General features: G+C 44.7%; 1 pseudogene; it reads left to right on the forward strand.

Annotated features, from left to right (window-relative positions):
• LOC120022593 overlaps positions 1-15876 on the forward strand; it is a 282457-nt pseudogene that overhangs the window by 167177 nt on the left and 99404 nt on the right.

Consider the following 15876-nt stretch of genomic DNA (forward strand, 5'->3'; position numbering starts at 1 on the left):
CACTAAGGCCGACGCGCTGTCTCGTCTCTATGACACGGATGACCGGCCCATCGATCCGACTCCCATCCTTCCCGCCTCTTGTCTGGTGGCTCCAGTGGTATGGGAGGTGGACGCGGACATCGAGCGGGCGTTGAGGGTAGAACCTGTGCCGTCCCAGTGTCCGACTGGCCTTAGGTACGTACCGCTTGGTGTCCGTGATCGATTGATTCGGTGGGCTCACACACTACCTGCTTCGGGTCATCCGGGGATGGAGAGGACAGTGCGTGGTCTTAGAGGGAAATACTGGTGGCCCACCTTGGCTAAGGACGTGAGACTCTATGTCTCCTCCTGCTCGGTATGCGCTCAGAGTAAGGCTCCTAGGCACCTACCGAGAGGGAAGTTACAACCCCTTCCGGTTCCACAACGGCCATGGTCTCATCTCTCGGTAGATTTTTTGACGGATCTTCCTCCATCTCAGGGGAACACTACTATTCTGGTCGTTGTGGATCGGTTCTCTAAGTCCTGTCGTCTCCTCCCATTGCCTGGTCTCCCTACGGCCCTACAGACTGCGGAGGCTCTATTTACCCACGTCTTCCGGCATTACGGGGTGCCGGAGGATATCGTATCTGATCGAGGTCCCCAGTTCACGTCCCGGGTGTGGAGGTCGTTTATGGAGCGTCTGGGGGTCTCGGTCAGCCTCACCTCTGGGTATCACCCCGAAAGTAATGGGCAGGTGGAAAGAGTGAACCAGGAAGTGGGTAGGTTTCTGAGGTCGTATTGCCAGGACCGGCCAGGAGAATGGGCGAGGTACGTCCCGTGGGCGGAGTTGGCCCAGAACTCACTCCGTCACTCATCAACGAACATGTCGCCCTTCGAGTGTGTACTGGGGTACCAGCCGGTCCTGGCTCCGTGGCATCAGAGCCAGACCGAAGCTCCTGCGGTGGAGGAGTGGGTACAGCGCTCTAGAGAGACCTGGCGAGCGGTCCAGGACTCTCTCAGGCAGGCCAGTGAACGGCAGAAGAGGAGCGCTGACCGCCACCGCAGTGAGGCCCCTGTGTTCGCACCAGGGGACAGGGTCTGGCTCTCGGCCCGAAACCTGCCCCTCCGCCTGCCCTGCCGGAAGCTGGGGCCGCAGTGTGTGGGGCCATTTAAAGTCCTGAGGAGGATAAACGAGGTGTGTTATAGGTTACAACTTCCCTCTTACTATCGTATTAACCCCTCGTTTCATGTGTCTCTCCTCAGGCCGGTGGTAGCTGGTCCCCTGCAGGAAGGTGAGGTACCGGAGGTCCCTCCTCCCCCTCTCGACATCGAGGGGTCCCCGGCGTATAGGATACGAGCCATTCTGGACTCAAGACGCCGGGTGAGGGGCCTGCAGTACCTCGTGGACTGGGAGGGGTACGGTCCGGAGGAGAGATGCTGGGTACCGGTGGGGGACATTTTAGATCCGTCCCTCTTGAGGGACTTTCACCGCCTCCATCCGGATCGCCCTGCTCCTCGCCCTCCGGGTCGTCCTCGAGGCCGGAGTCGGCGCGCTGCGGGAGCCGCGCGTCGGGAGGGGGGTACTGTTACGAATCCCGCCGAGGATGGTGCCTCTTCCCGTTCGGGCGGCGCTCGTCGTCTCCGGTCTACTAGCTGCCACCGATCCCTTTTTCTGTTTTCTTTTGAGTTAGTCTAATTTGTATCACCTGTTTTGTGTTTAGGGTAGGGGGTTATTTAAACCCAGTTGGCCCGCCGACTTTTGTGCGGGCTTGTTTTTCTGTTTGTGTTGGTGGTGTTCCTTATAGTGGATTTCAGTCCTACTTTTATTGGACAGTATTTTGACGCGCCCGTTGTTTGTGTGGCGTCGCCGTTTATGTACTTTATTTCTGGAAGGAATAAATATCCACTTGTTGGAGATTACCCTGCTCTCTGCACCTGACTCTTTCATTCCACCATTGGAACTGTTACATCTACATAATGAAACGTGTTCTTTTACGCTCCCCTTACTTCATAGCACTCAAATCACATGTTTGATGAACACAATCATTAGCCCTCTAGTGCAGAAAAGAGGATGCATTACCACACTTAGAGGCTTTTTATCCCCATGTGAAAATGTTCTCAAATCTTCGTCTTCTACAGTATTTCATTAAGCTTTCAAAGAAGCCAGTTAACAGATCATTCAAATACATTTCCTCCCACTACATTTCTCGACTACCACACACACACACACACACCCTTCCATTGTTCTCTTGTTAACAGAAAGGAGGGGAGATTCTGCAGTAAATCACTGGGTAGACTATGTATGTGACTACGTGCTACAATATGGCAGCTAATTGTGTGAGAGTGGCAGATGTGCAGCGGGGGGCAAAAACCACGTTTACCTATTCAAAAACTCTTCATTAAGAACAGATGTAGGAATTAGTTTTTTTCAATTGTTTAAGCACAATTTTGAAAACAGGGCCCGGTTTGTCAAAACACTACACACAATTAGCACAACCCTACACCAAAGTAGCACAACACTTCAGATCATTTGCAAAATGGAACACTTTTGTCAAAACTATACACGACTTCATAAAAATAATATTTTGTTACCATACGAAACACACACATTTCATATGACTTCAATCTTTTTGAACCAGTTACACACTGCTGTTGCTAACCTAAAACACTTTTAGCAAGTCTAATTGTCAGTGATTAGAGTAGTGTAAATGAAGTACACAGAGAAAGTGCAACTATACAAACACTACACAAGACCAACGCTGCAGACTGAGGAAAATATCATTTATTTCTCTCCATATACCCAAATCAGTCAACATGTCAACATGGAGAATCACAACAAAACATGTCCCAGTTTTCATGCTACTACAGTAGTGTGCATAACACTGTTAGCTCAGCAAACAGACAAACTTAAAATACTGTATCCAGTACAGGTTACAATTACAGTAAATAACAACAACAAACATAAAAAATAATCAGAAAAAAAATGACAATATTGTACAGAAAATACTACAGTAAACATACTATACATTATCTCTTCGCCTAGCTGGATCTGGCCAGAGAATTTCATCAACATCACAAGCAATATCGTCATTAGCAAGACAACGCGGGAAGAACCGTCTTGAATGTCGAATCCATCCTTGCACAGCTGCGCCGTCGACTTGGTCACAGGCGTCCTCCATGGCCTGAATGAGGGGTACCTGAGCCTGGGGCTGGAGATCGTAAACCTTCCACCGCCATGCAGAGAAAAACTCTTCGATAGGGTTTAGAAACGGAGAGTATGGTGGAAGGTATAGTACTGTCAACTGTGGATGGTGTTGAAACCAGTTCTGGACCAAAGCAGAGCGGTGGAATGACACATTGTCCCAGAAGACTGTGTATTGCATCTGGTGCATTTCATTACCTACTGTGACGATGTGGTGCAATCGGTCCAAAAATGCGAGAATGTGAGGTGTGTTGTAAGGGCCCATTTTTGCATGATGGAGGACAACCCCATGCTGTGAAATGGCAGCGCAAAGGGTGATGTTATCCCCACGTTGCCCTGGGACATTGATTATAGCCCTGTGGCCAATGATATTTCTGCCTCGCCTTCTTGCTTTTGTGAGGTTGAACCCTACCTCATCTGTATACAGTATATGAATTCATGCAGGATTTCCTCAGCATCCATCTGCAAAACTCCCTGAAATACAGTGAAAGACAACATTGTGTAGTTCAGGATAGGTCTAGTATACAGTCAATGTAAAGAAGTCCTGTGTGCAGTATGCAACATCACAGTGCTAAAGTGAACAATACAAACCTCCACATACTCATGTCGCAGCCGTTTGACCCTCTCTGAATTCCGCTCAAAAGGCACTCGATAAAGTTGTTTCATTTGAACCTGATGTCTTTTCAGGATGCGTGCCAGTGTTGACTGAGAGACCTGATGGACATTATTGAAAATGGCATGGTCACTGATAATGTTGGCTTGTAGTTCTCTGAGCCTGATAGCATTATTGGCCAAAACCATGTCTATTATCTCTCTCTCTTGTTCTTGCGTGAATATGGGCCCCCTTCCTCCTTGTCGTTCCCGACCCTCAATCCTATGTAGAAAATAATACATGTAACTTACTGTACAATGTCACAGGAAGGGGTATCACAAGTGCGGATATGGTGCATACAATAAGCGGCTGATTACTGTAACTGTAGACAGATCTTCTTTTACCTGTTTTCCTGTCGAAAAGTGACATTATGACAGATGCCACTGTATATCTGCTAAGATTTGGCTGAACTCTCAGTCCAGCCTCCCTCAGCGTCAATCCGTGGTTCACAACATGGTCCACTAGTGTTGCACGAATGTCATTTGATAAGGTTGGTCCTCTTCTTCTTTGTGCACAGTCTCCTCCTGCTTCAGGTCTTCCTCGACCTCTGACTCTGCCTCTTCCTCTACCTCCTTCTCTGTGTACTCCTCCTCTCACCCTCACTCTTCTTCTGACTCCTTCCATTTTGGTTGAAGGCAGGTGAACCTACCTCCTGCATTTTTATAGTGCTTAAACCTGATTGGTGTGTCTACAATTTAGCAATCATGTGTTTGTGCACCTGATGGCTGTGTTTAACAGATTGGCTCATAGGTGTGGTAATTTGACAGTCAGTGCTTTTGAATTGCAAGGAAGTGACATTATGATATACTTCTGTGTCTGATGTATACAAGTGTGTTTAGTGTTTTGCAAATCACTGTGTGTAATGTTTTGCAAATAGTGTGAAGCTGACAATGTGCTTACAGTTGTGCAAATCTAGCCTTGTGTTTTGCTCCTTGAGTGTAAGGTTTTGCTAATTGTGGGAAAAGTTAAATTGTAGTGTGTCAGCAATCGTAAAAAACTGTAAAGCCTTGGGTTCACTACATGCAGGAGAACACAGTGCCTGCAGGGTCTGCGTTCTCCCCAGTGTGTTGTACTGATCTAAGCCTCTAACACGCTCATTTCCCAATCTATCAGAAGGAATCACTGGCTAATTGAAGTGCTGCTGGAAGGTCACGTCCATGTCCAGCAATTAGAGATGTAGTAATGAATGGTGGTAGATGCAGTTTCATCATTAGTCAGGGGGCTGGTTCTGTAAGATCAGCGGTTCACCACTGCCCCAACACTCGTTTAGCTACGTCTTTAGCCCTCTCGTGTCACGCCTCTTAATTGATCAATTAAGGAGATTTTACGAATGAATATCTGGGCTCAACCACTGAGCCTCAGGTTTATGAATCTGAACCGCTGTCTGTCTGGGCTCAACCACCAAGCCACAGGGTTATGAACCACTGTCTGTGTCTGGGCTCAACCACCGAGCCTCAGGGTTGTGAACTGCTGTCTGTGACTGGGCTCAACCAACGAGCCTCAGGGTTATGAATCTGAACCGCTGTCTGTCTAGGCTCAACCACCGAGCCTCAGGGTTATGAACATGAACCACTATCTGTCTGGGCTCAACCACCGAGCCGCAGGGTTATGACAATGAACCACTATCTGTCTGGGCTCAACCACTGAGCCACAGGGTTATGAACATGAACCACTATCTGTCTGGGCTCAACCACCAAGCCACAGGGTTATGACAATGAACCACTGTCTGTGTCTGGGCTCAACCACTGAGCCACAGGGTTATGAACATGAACCACTATCTGTCTGGGCTCAACCACTGAGCCACAGGGTTATGAACATGAACCACTATCTGTCTGGGCTCAACCACTGAGCCACAGGGTTATGACAATGAACCACTATCTGTGTCTGGGCTCAACCACTGAGCCACAGGGTTATGAACATGAACCACTATCTGTCTGGGCTCAACCACCGAGCCGCAGGGTTATGACAATGAACCACTGTCTGTGTCTGGGCTCAATCACTGAGCCGCAGGGTTATGACAATGAACCACTATCTGTCTGGGCTCAACCACTGAGCCACAGGGTTATGACAATGAACCACTATCTGTCTGGGCTCAACCACTGAGCCACAGGGTTATGACAATGAACCACTATCTGTCTGGGCTCAACCACTGAGCCACAGGGTTATGACAATGAACCACTATCTGTCTGGGCTCAACCACTGAGCCACAGGGTTATGACAATGAACCACTATCTGTGTCTGGGCTCAACCACTGAGCCACAGGGTTATGACAATGAACCACTATCTGTGTCTGGGCTCAACCACTGAGCCACAGGGTTATGACAATGAACCACTATCTGTCTGGGCTCAACCACTGAGCCACAGGGTTATGACAATGAACCACTATCTGTCTGGGCTCAACCACTGAGCCACAGGGTTATGACAATGAACCACTATCTGTCTGGGCTCAACCACTGAGCCACAGGGTTATGAACATGAACCACTATCTGTCTGGGCTCAACCACCGAGCCGCAGGGTTATGACAATGAACCACTATCTGTCTGGGCTCAACCACCGAGCCGCAGGGTTATGACAATGAACCACTATCTGTCTGGGCTCAACCACTGAGCCACAGGGTTATGAACATGAACCACTATCTGTCTGGGCTCAACCACTGAGCCACAGGGTTATGAACATGAACCACTATCTGTCTGGGCTCAACCACTGAGCCACAGGGTTATGACAATGAACCACTATCTGTCTGGGCTCAACCACTGAGCCACAGGGTTATGACAATGAACCACTATCTGTCTGGGCTCAACCACTGAGCCACAGGGTTATGAACATGAACCACTATCTGTCTGGGCTCAACCACTGAGCCACAGGGTTATGAACATGAACCACTATCTGTCTGGGCTCAACCACTGAGCCACAGGGTTATGAACATGAACCACTGTGTTGTCCCGCCCTCACGCCTCTCCTCTCTCTCTAATCAGCACCTCCCCTCTCTCTCTAATCAGCACCTCCCCTCTCTCTCTAATCAGCACCTCTCCTCTCTCTCTAATCAGCACCTCTCCTCTCTCTCTAATCAGCACCTCCCCTCTCTCTCTAATCAGCACCTCTCCTCTCTCTCTAATCAGCACCTCCCCTCTCTCTCTAATCAGCACCTCTCCACTCTCTCTAATCAGCACCTCTCCTCTCTCTCTAATCAGCACCTCCCCTCTCTCTCTAATCAGCACCTCTCCTCTCTCTCTAATCAGCACCTCCCCTCTCTCTCTAATCAGCACCTCTCCTCTCTCTCTAATCAGCACCTCCCCTCTCTCTCTAATCAGCACCTCTCCTCTCTCTCTAATCAGCACCTCCCCTCTCTCTCTAATCAGCACTTCCCCTCTCTCTCTAATCAGCACCTCCCCTCTCTCTCTAATCAGCACCTCTCCTCTCTCTCTAATCAGCACCTCCCCTCTCTCTCTAATCAGCACCTCTCCTCTCTCTCTAATCAGCACCTCCCCTCTCTCTCTAATCAGCCCGTCAAGGGAGACGCTGCGCAGCAGGAAGAAGTCGGACTACAGCCTTAACAAGGGTGCCAATGCTCCCATCCTGACCAACACAACCCTCAACGTGATTCGCCTGGTCGGTGAGTAATCTTCTCCTCTCCTCTGTTCCTCTCCTCTCACCTCCCAGAAACATCCAAGACACTAAGTGATGACCGTGGTGACCCCTCTCCCGCCAGAGACCTCGATAACGGCACCAATTAACAAGCTCATCGCTCATTTAAGAATGTGATGAACCAGGACCCTATTCCCAAGGCTACCTGGCGGTGTGACTGGCCTGTACCTGCCATCATTAGCCTATCATTATCCACGCCAAACCCCCGTGACCTTTCATTTCTTAAGTGGAATGTAAATGTCTGTTTGACGTCAGTTGCGAGGTGTCGTGCCTCAAAGTCAATTTTGCTTCCTGCTCAAATCGCAACCCGTCTTTGATTTGATTTAATTGGAGAGGAAGAAATGTCATTATGATAAGTGAGGTAGTTAAGGCTCCGAGTTTGTGAAGAAATCTCTGTTTTTCACTCGTGTTTTTAACTGATTAGAATTTAATTACGTTTCTAAACAACATTCTAAATGACCAGCGCAGTTCACTTACAGTGTAGTAAATTAATTTTATTCAACTAACATTTATTTGTATTGTTTTTGCATTTCAGATGTATAATAGTACATGTATAATTTAAAACGTATTAAGTCAAATAGAACATGTACAGTATACCAAGTCACTTAATGTGAAAGACATCCTGATCTGCATTTCTGTTTCAATAGTGCTCTGAAAAGTTAGATGACAGGGTTCTAGTATTCACAGAAAGAGAAAGTAAGAAAGTGCCAGTCTCAGCTCAAAAAGTGGCTCTTTCATCAGCTCTGGTTCAATGGTAACCTTGTTACAGCCATGTGCTCTGTAGCTATTCATTTTATTACCTTTTTCTCAAATTAAATTCCGTCCCCTCAGAGTACATGTAAATGCTCCATAAGCTGGGCAAATATATTATTATAAATCACTATTCGATTATGATTGACTTAAAACATCTTAGATTACATTACTATGAGAGTCCTGGGATCTAATGTTACCCCAGCTACAATGTTGTCTGCTTTAGTTGGATATGATGAACAGTTGAGACCCTTTACGTCCCAGGACATCTTATAGAGGTGAATGGAGAGTAAATCAGTTGTTTCATCACATTAGATATGTGCTTTCATTTGGTGCAGTGCTGATGTCAAACGTCATGTCAATTTTTTGGCATCCTGATCACATTCATATCAGTCATGTACTGTAAATCGCCCAGAGGATATTTGCTTCAAAGTTACATTCAAACATTAGAATTTATCCCATTCAAATCCCCCAAAAAGATGACGCAAAGGTTTTGGATCAACTTGTTTAGATGTGGAAGATCCAAACAGAATGTCCAAGTATCTAATATACCAGGCTAGTAGTTTTTGAGATTAGCTTTTTTTTAACCTTTCTGTTGATAACTGTTTAACTGATATCAATTGTTTTGTTATTTAATATCTAATAGTATATAATAACATATATAATAATATGTATACCTTTCTAATATTTCCCATACAGGTTAAATACATGCGGATGATGAACATTCTGAAGCCTTTGATGTCATCCGCTGTGTTTCCCAGCTGTTTGATTACTACCTGTATGCTGTCTACACCTTCTTCCGCCGCAACGATATGGTACGGGAAAATACTACAAAGCTATTTCAATGGAGATTATTCATTGACCATGCATTTTAGTCCAGGACTAGGCTTAACCTGTGTCCGGGAAACTGGCCCTGAGGGTCTTTTACACAACCATACATGACAGACCTGTTTTTGTATGTGACAGACTTACATTATGTTCATTAGTGTCCCCAATGTGAATGTGTTCTATGTTTCTCAAATGTTATCTTATATATTATTTACCACTCAATTATCTGTATGTGGTGACTGCTTCTATGTCCCACCTCTTGTACACACATCACTCATTGGAAATTGTCAGTGGGGCTGTAGCTGAAATGACCTAAGATTGCTTTTCCCTTCTGTTGAGCCAATGTATGAGAGAGCATTGTATTAGTGCTTATGGTGTTCAAATAGAGTTGGAATGAATGAGAGTGTCTTCAGAACAAGTCACCCTCCTTGAAAACATTACATTACAGATATTACAGATATTTTCAGACTGTTCAGTAAGATAAGGGACACTGAAGTGCTAACTGCTCTGTTTACTAAGGAGATGATCGTGGACTTCAGGAAACAGCAGAGGGATCAGCCCCCTATCCACATCGACAGGACAGTAGTATCCACATGGACGGGACAGTAGTGGAGAAGGTGGAAAGTTTCAAGTTCCTCGGTGTACACATCACGGACAAACTGAAATGGTCCACCCACACAGACAGCGTGGTGAAGAAGGCGCAACAGCGCCTCTTCAACCTCAGGAGGCTGAAGAAATTCGGCTTGTCACCAAAAGCACTCACAAACTTCTACAGATGCACAATCGAGAGCATCCTGTCGGGCTGTATCACCGCCTGGTACGGCAACTGCTCCGCCCACAACCGTAAGGCTTTCCAGAGGTTAGTGAGGTCTGCACAACGCATCACCGGGGGCAAACTACCTGCCCTCCAGGACACCTACACCACCCGATGTCACAGGAAGGCCAAAAAGATCATCAGGGACAAGAACCACCAGAGCCACTGCCTGTTCACCCCGCGATCATCCAGAAGGCGAGGTCAGTACAGGTGCATCAAAGCTGGGACCGAGAGACTGAAAAACAGCTTCTATCTCAAGGCCATCAGACTGTTAAACAGCCATCACTAACATTGAGTGGCTGCTGCCAACATACTGACTCAAATCTCTAGCCACTTTAATAATGGAAAAATGGATGTAATAAATGTATCTCTAGTCACTTTAAACAATGCCACTAATGTTTACATACCCTACATTACTCATCTCATATGTATATACTGTACTCTATACCATCTACTGCATCTTGCCTATGCCGTTCGGCCATCGCTCATCCATATATTTATATGTACATATTCTTATTCATTCCTTTACACTTGTGTGTATAAGGTAGTAGTTGTGAAATTGTTAGGTTAGATTACTCGTTGGTTATTACTGCATGGTCGGAACTAGAAGCACAAGCATTTCGCTACACTCACATTAACATCTGTTAACCATGTGTATGTGACCAATAAAATTTGATTTGATTTAAGGGAAGGGACACTGAGGTGCTATCTGGTCTGTATTAGTCTTCAGTGCTATATTCCTTCAGTTGACACTTCTACTAAACCTCCCCCTCTTTCTCTCACCGTTAATAACTATTTTTACAGACAGGCCACAATGAGTAACAGAGCAAGTTTTCTGCCCCTGTAAAAACAACTATTTTTCGTTATCACTTTAAAAACTCTTCTGAGGCTATTTTAGCAGCTAAAGCTTTCGCTAAAGAAAGCGCTCAGTGTGTGTGGGACTATGTGTGACTGATAAACCCCGGGGGAGCTGGTAATGATATCAACAAAATGGCTGTCACATGCCAGAGTGGATGAGGCTCTGCTGCTGCCTGGGTCCTGACTGGCTTCTCCTCAGGGGGTCCAGGGAGCATGCTTGTGATTAGGACAGGAGGACACATAGCACCTTGACAGGGCTTCCCTTGTTTCACCTTCTTTCTATCGCTTTCTCTCTGTGTTTCTATATTTCTGTCTCTCTGCACTTCTTTCTCTCCCCCTTCCTCTTTCTCCCGCTCTCTGTAGTTCTCTTTTTCTCTCCCCCATATTTCTCTGTCTCTCCTTCTCTCTTTCTCTCTCTGTATTTCTCGCTCTCTGTATTTCTCTCTCCTCTCTCTCTGTATTTCTCTCCTCTCTCTCTGTATTTCTCTCCTCTCTCTCTGTATTTCTCTCTCTCTCTCTGTATTTCTCTCTCCTCTCTCTCTGTATTTCGCTCTCTCTGTATTTCTCTCTCTCTCTCTGTATTTCTCTCATCTCTCCCTCTATATTTCTCTCTCCTCTCTCCCTCTATATTTCTCTCTCCTCTCTCTGTATTTCTCTCTCTCTGTATTTCTCTCTCCTCTCTCTCTGTATTTCTCCCTCTCTGTATTTCTCTCTCTCTCTGTATTTCTCTCCTCTCTCCCTCTATATTTCTCTCTCATCTGTCCCTCTATATTTCTCTCTCCTCTCTCTCTCTGTATTTCTCTCTCCTCTCTCTCTGTATTTCTCTCTCTCTGTATTTCTCTCTCTCTCTGTATTTCTCTCTCCTCTCTCTCTGTATTTCTCTCTCTCTGTATTTCTCTCTCTGTATTTCTCTCCTCTCTCCCTCTATATTTCTCTCTCCTCTCTCCCTCTATATTTCTCTCTCCTCTCTCTGTATTTCTCTCTCTCTGTATTTCTCTCTCCTCTCTCTCTGTATTTCTCTCTCTCTGTATTTCTCTCTCTCTCTGTATTTCTCTCCTCTCTCCCTCTATATTTCTTTCTCCTCTGTCCCTCTATATTTCTCTCTCCTCTCTCTCTCTGTATTTCTCTCTCCTCTCTCTCTGTATTTCTCTCTCTCTCTGTATCTCTCTCTCTCTCTCTGTATTTCTCTCTCCCTCTATATTTCTCTCTCCTCTCTCTCTATATTTCTCTCTCCTCTCTCTGTATTTCTCTCTCCTCTCTCTGTATTTCTCTCTCCCTGTATTTCTCTCTCTCTCTGTATTTCTCTCTCCTCTCTCTCTGTATTTCTCTCTCTCTGTATTTCTCTCTCTCTCTCTGTATTTCTCTCTCCTTTCTCTCTGTATTTCTCTCTCCTTTCTCTCTGTATTTCTCTCTTCTCTCTGTATTTCTCTCTCTCTGTATTTCTCTCTCTCTCTGTATTTCTCTCCTCTCTCCCTCTATATTTCTCTCTCCTCTCTCCCTCTATATTTCTCTCTCCTCTCTCTGTATTTCTCTCTCTCTGTATTTCTGTCTCCTCTCTCTCTGTATTTCTCTCTCTCTGTATTTCTCTCTCTCTCTGTATTTCTCTCCTCTCTCCCTCTATATTTCTCTCTCCTCTCTCTATATATTTCTCTCTCCTCTCTCCCTCTATATTTCTCTCTCCTCTCTCTGTATTTCTCTCTCTCTGTATTTCTCTCTCCGCTCTCTCTGTATTTCTCTCTCTCTGTATTTCTCTCTCTCTCTGTATTTTTCTCCTCTCTCTCTGTATTTCTCTCTCCTCTCTCTCTGTATTTCTCTCTCCTCTCTCTGTATTTCTCTCTCCTCTCTCTCTGTATTTTTCTCTCCTCTATATTACGCTCTCTCTCCCATCTCTCTCTGGCTTTATATCTCTGTTTCCTCCTCCATCTCTCACCCTTTTGGGTTCACTCTTCCTTTACTTCTTCAACTGTCTCTCTTCCTGCCTCTATCACTCTTCCGCTCCTCGTTAGTTTCCAGTTCAATATGGCTCTCATTCCAAGACACCCACACTCAAATGCTAATACTTTATGAATATTTACAAATCCCCTGAAAATGTATATGCACGTAAACGCTGTTGTTGTTGTGACCTACCGATGGCTTATAATACCATAATATAATATAATATTATAATAATATAATAATAATAATATAATATTATAATACCATGAGCATTGAGGAGAAGTGGTTGATATAAAGCCCCTCGTTCCCTGAGTAATGAGCAATATTAATATTACAAAGGGTAAAAGCACCATTATATACCACTGCGATATTACCTCCGTCACACACATATGCTGAGATGCATTAGCTGCAGACGTTCACGCCTTCTTGTCCAGAGTTAATAACGGGGGAAGAGATCTGGAGAGTTACAAATACCTTATGGGGAAAATACATCACCATTCAGATGATGAAATGCTTTTCCTCTTGGTACGTCTTGGATTCAGCCTCCCTTTTGTGCTCATTCCAGTGAGGAGAGATGGATGTAGAGGGGGAGGGAGGGAGAACGTAGGAGAGAAGGGGATGGGGGAGAGAGAGTGTGAGTTAATCTAATCAAATGTTATTCGTCACATGCTTCGTAAACAACAGGTGTAGACTAACAGTGAAATGCTTAAGGGCCCTTCCCAACAATGCAGAAAAAACAAAAATTGAGAATTAATATAAAAGTAAAAGACGTAATAATAAATACACAATGAGTAACGGCTATACACAAAGAGTACCAGTACTGAGTCGATGTGCAGGGATACAAGGTAATTGAGGTACAGTGCATTCGGAAAGTATTCAGACCCCTTGACTTCTTCCACATTTTGTTACGTTACAACCTTATTCTAAAATTGATTAAAGTGAATATAGGTTTTTAGAAATTTTTGCAAATGTAATAAACTTTAAAAAACAGATCTTATTTACGTAAGTATTCAGACCCATTGCTAAGAGACTTGAAATTGAGCTCTGGTGCATCCTGTTTCCATTGGTCATTCTTGAGATGTTTCTACAACTTGATTGGAGTACACCTGTGGTAAATTCAATTGATTGGACATGATTTGGAAAGGCACACACCTGTCTATATACAGTCCCACAGTTGACAGTGCATGTCAAAGCAAAAACCAAGACATGAGGTCGAAGGAATTGTCCGTAGAGCTCTGAGGCAGGAATGTGTCAAGGCACATTTAAGATCTCCAAGAACACAGTGGCTCCATCATTCTTAAATGGAAGAAGTTTGGAACCACCAAGACTCTTCCTAGAGCCGCCTGGCCAAACGGAGCAATCGGGGGAGAAGGGCCTTGGTCAGGGAGGTGCTTGATGAAAACCTGCTCCAGAGCACTCAGGACCTCAAACTGGGGCAAAGGTTCACCTTCCAACAGGACAGTGACCCTAGGCACACAGCCAAGACAACGCAGGAGTGGCTTCGGGACAAGTCTCTGAATGTCTTTGAGTGGCCCAGCCAGAGGCCGGACTTGAACCCGATCAAACATCTCTGGAGAGACCAGAAAATAGCTGTGCAGCGATGCTCCCCGTCCAACCTGATCTGCAGAGAAGAAAATAAAGGTGTGCCAAGCTTGTAGCATCATACCCACAAAGACTCAAGGCTGTATTCGGCTGTATTCGCTGTATTCGCAAGGCTGTATTCGCTGCCAAAGGTGCTTCAACAAAGTACTGAGTAAAGGTTCTGAATACTTATGTAAATGTGATATCAGTTTTGTATTTTTTGCAAACATTTCTAAAAGCCTGTTTTTGCTTTGTCATTATGGCGTATTGTGTGTAGATTGATGAGGTGGAAAAAACAATTTTATAAATTTTAGAATAAGGCTCTAATGTAACAAAATGTGGAAAACGTCAAGGGGTCTGAATACTTTCCGAATGCACTATTCCTAGTACATATAACTAGGAACAAAGTGACAGATAATAAACAGTAGCAACAACAGAGTGATAGGATGTGTGAGTGTGAGAGAGAGTGGGAGAGTGAGAGACTGATAAAATAATTTATATGTTTAAAGAAAATGATTAAATAATTCCACTCTGAAACCATGTAATTGTATGAAATTTATTAGAATCATAAAACTATAATCTGATGATGTGTGTAGTTTTAGTCAGAATTAGAACAAGGACCTTTTGTTCCTCTTTAGTATGTAAGCAGACGAGTTGTACTACTGTGTTCCTTACAGGACATGCTGTCTCCACCCGTGGAGGGGAGAAACTGTAAATTATGAAACATGTTGCAGATTGAACAATGTATCTGTATAGTGGAAAAACACAGACTGTCTGAGCAAGGCGTAGCTTAAGATTTGAACTTGTATGTATGTTCGTAGGATAACTACTGTTTGTGTGAAGGTATGTGCGTAAGGAGCCAGTATAAAATGGATGTTTTTGTACAATGGATTAGAACGTTCTCGTGAATAAACATTTTGACTATTGTAAGCTGAGACTCTTGTCTGCTTCATTCAACCAGAATCTTACAAACTGTGGGTTGCAGACTGAGTAGATTAATTGAAGTTTATGAACATTGATAACAAAATTCTCATAACAGAGACTGACCCAACATTAAGAAAGTATTTGACTATGTACAGACTCAGTGAGCATAGCTTTGCTATTGAGAAAGGCTGCCAAAGGCAGACCTGGCTCTCAAGAGAAGACGTGCACACTGCCGTATGTGCACACTGCCCACAAAATGAGGTGGAAACTGAGCTGCACTGCCTAACCTCCTGCCAAATGTATGACCATATTAGAGACACATATTTCCATCAGATTAAACAGACCCACAAATAATTTGAAAACAAATCCAATTTTGATAAACTCCCATATCTATTAGGTGAAATACCACAGTGTGCCATCACAACAGCAAGATTTGTGGCCTGTTGCCACAAGAAAAAGGCAACCAAAAAAAATACAAATTATAATATTCTAACAAGCCAAAACCTGCAGAAGAAACACAGCGGAACCTGGATATACCATCCAACACAAATTGATTGTAGAAAATCCCAGCTAGCTAGCTGACGTAGGCTAGCAAGTCTCTGTCTGTCTTTTCAGTATCGTGGAATGGTTCTTTACAATGTTCAAACAAAGTTGTCCTGTGGCTGTTGTATTTTGGGGATTTTGAAGAGGACTTCTTCTCTGCACAGATGGAGGGTGCTTCAAAGGCCT

The sequence above is a fragment of the Salvelinus namaycush genome, chromosome 27, assembly GCF_016432855.1.
Source record: "Salvelinus namaycush isolate Seneca chromosome 27, SaNama_1.0, whole genome shotgun sequence".
Lineage (NCBI taxonomy): Eukaryota > Metazoa > Chordata > Actinopteri > Salmoniformes > Salmonidae > Salvelinus > Salvelinus namaycush.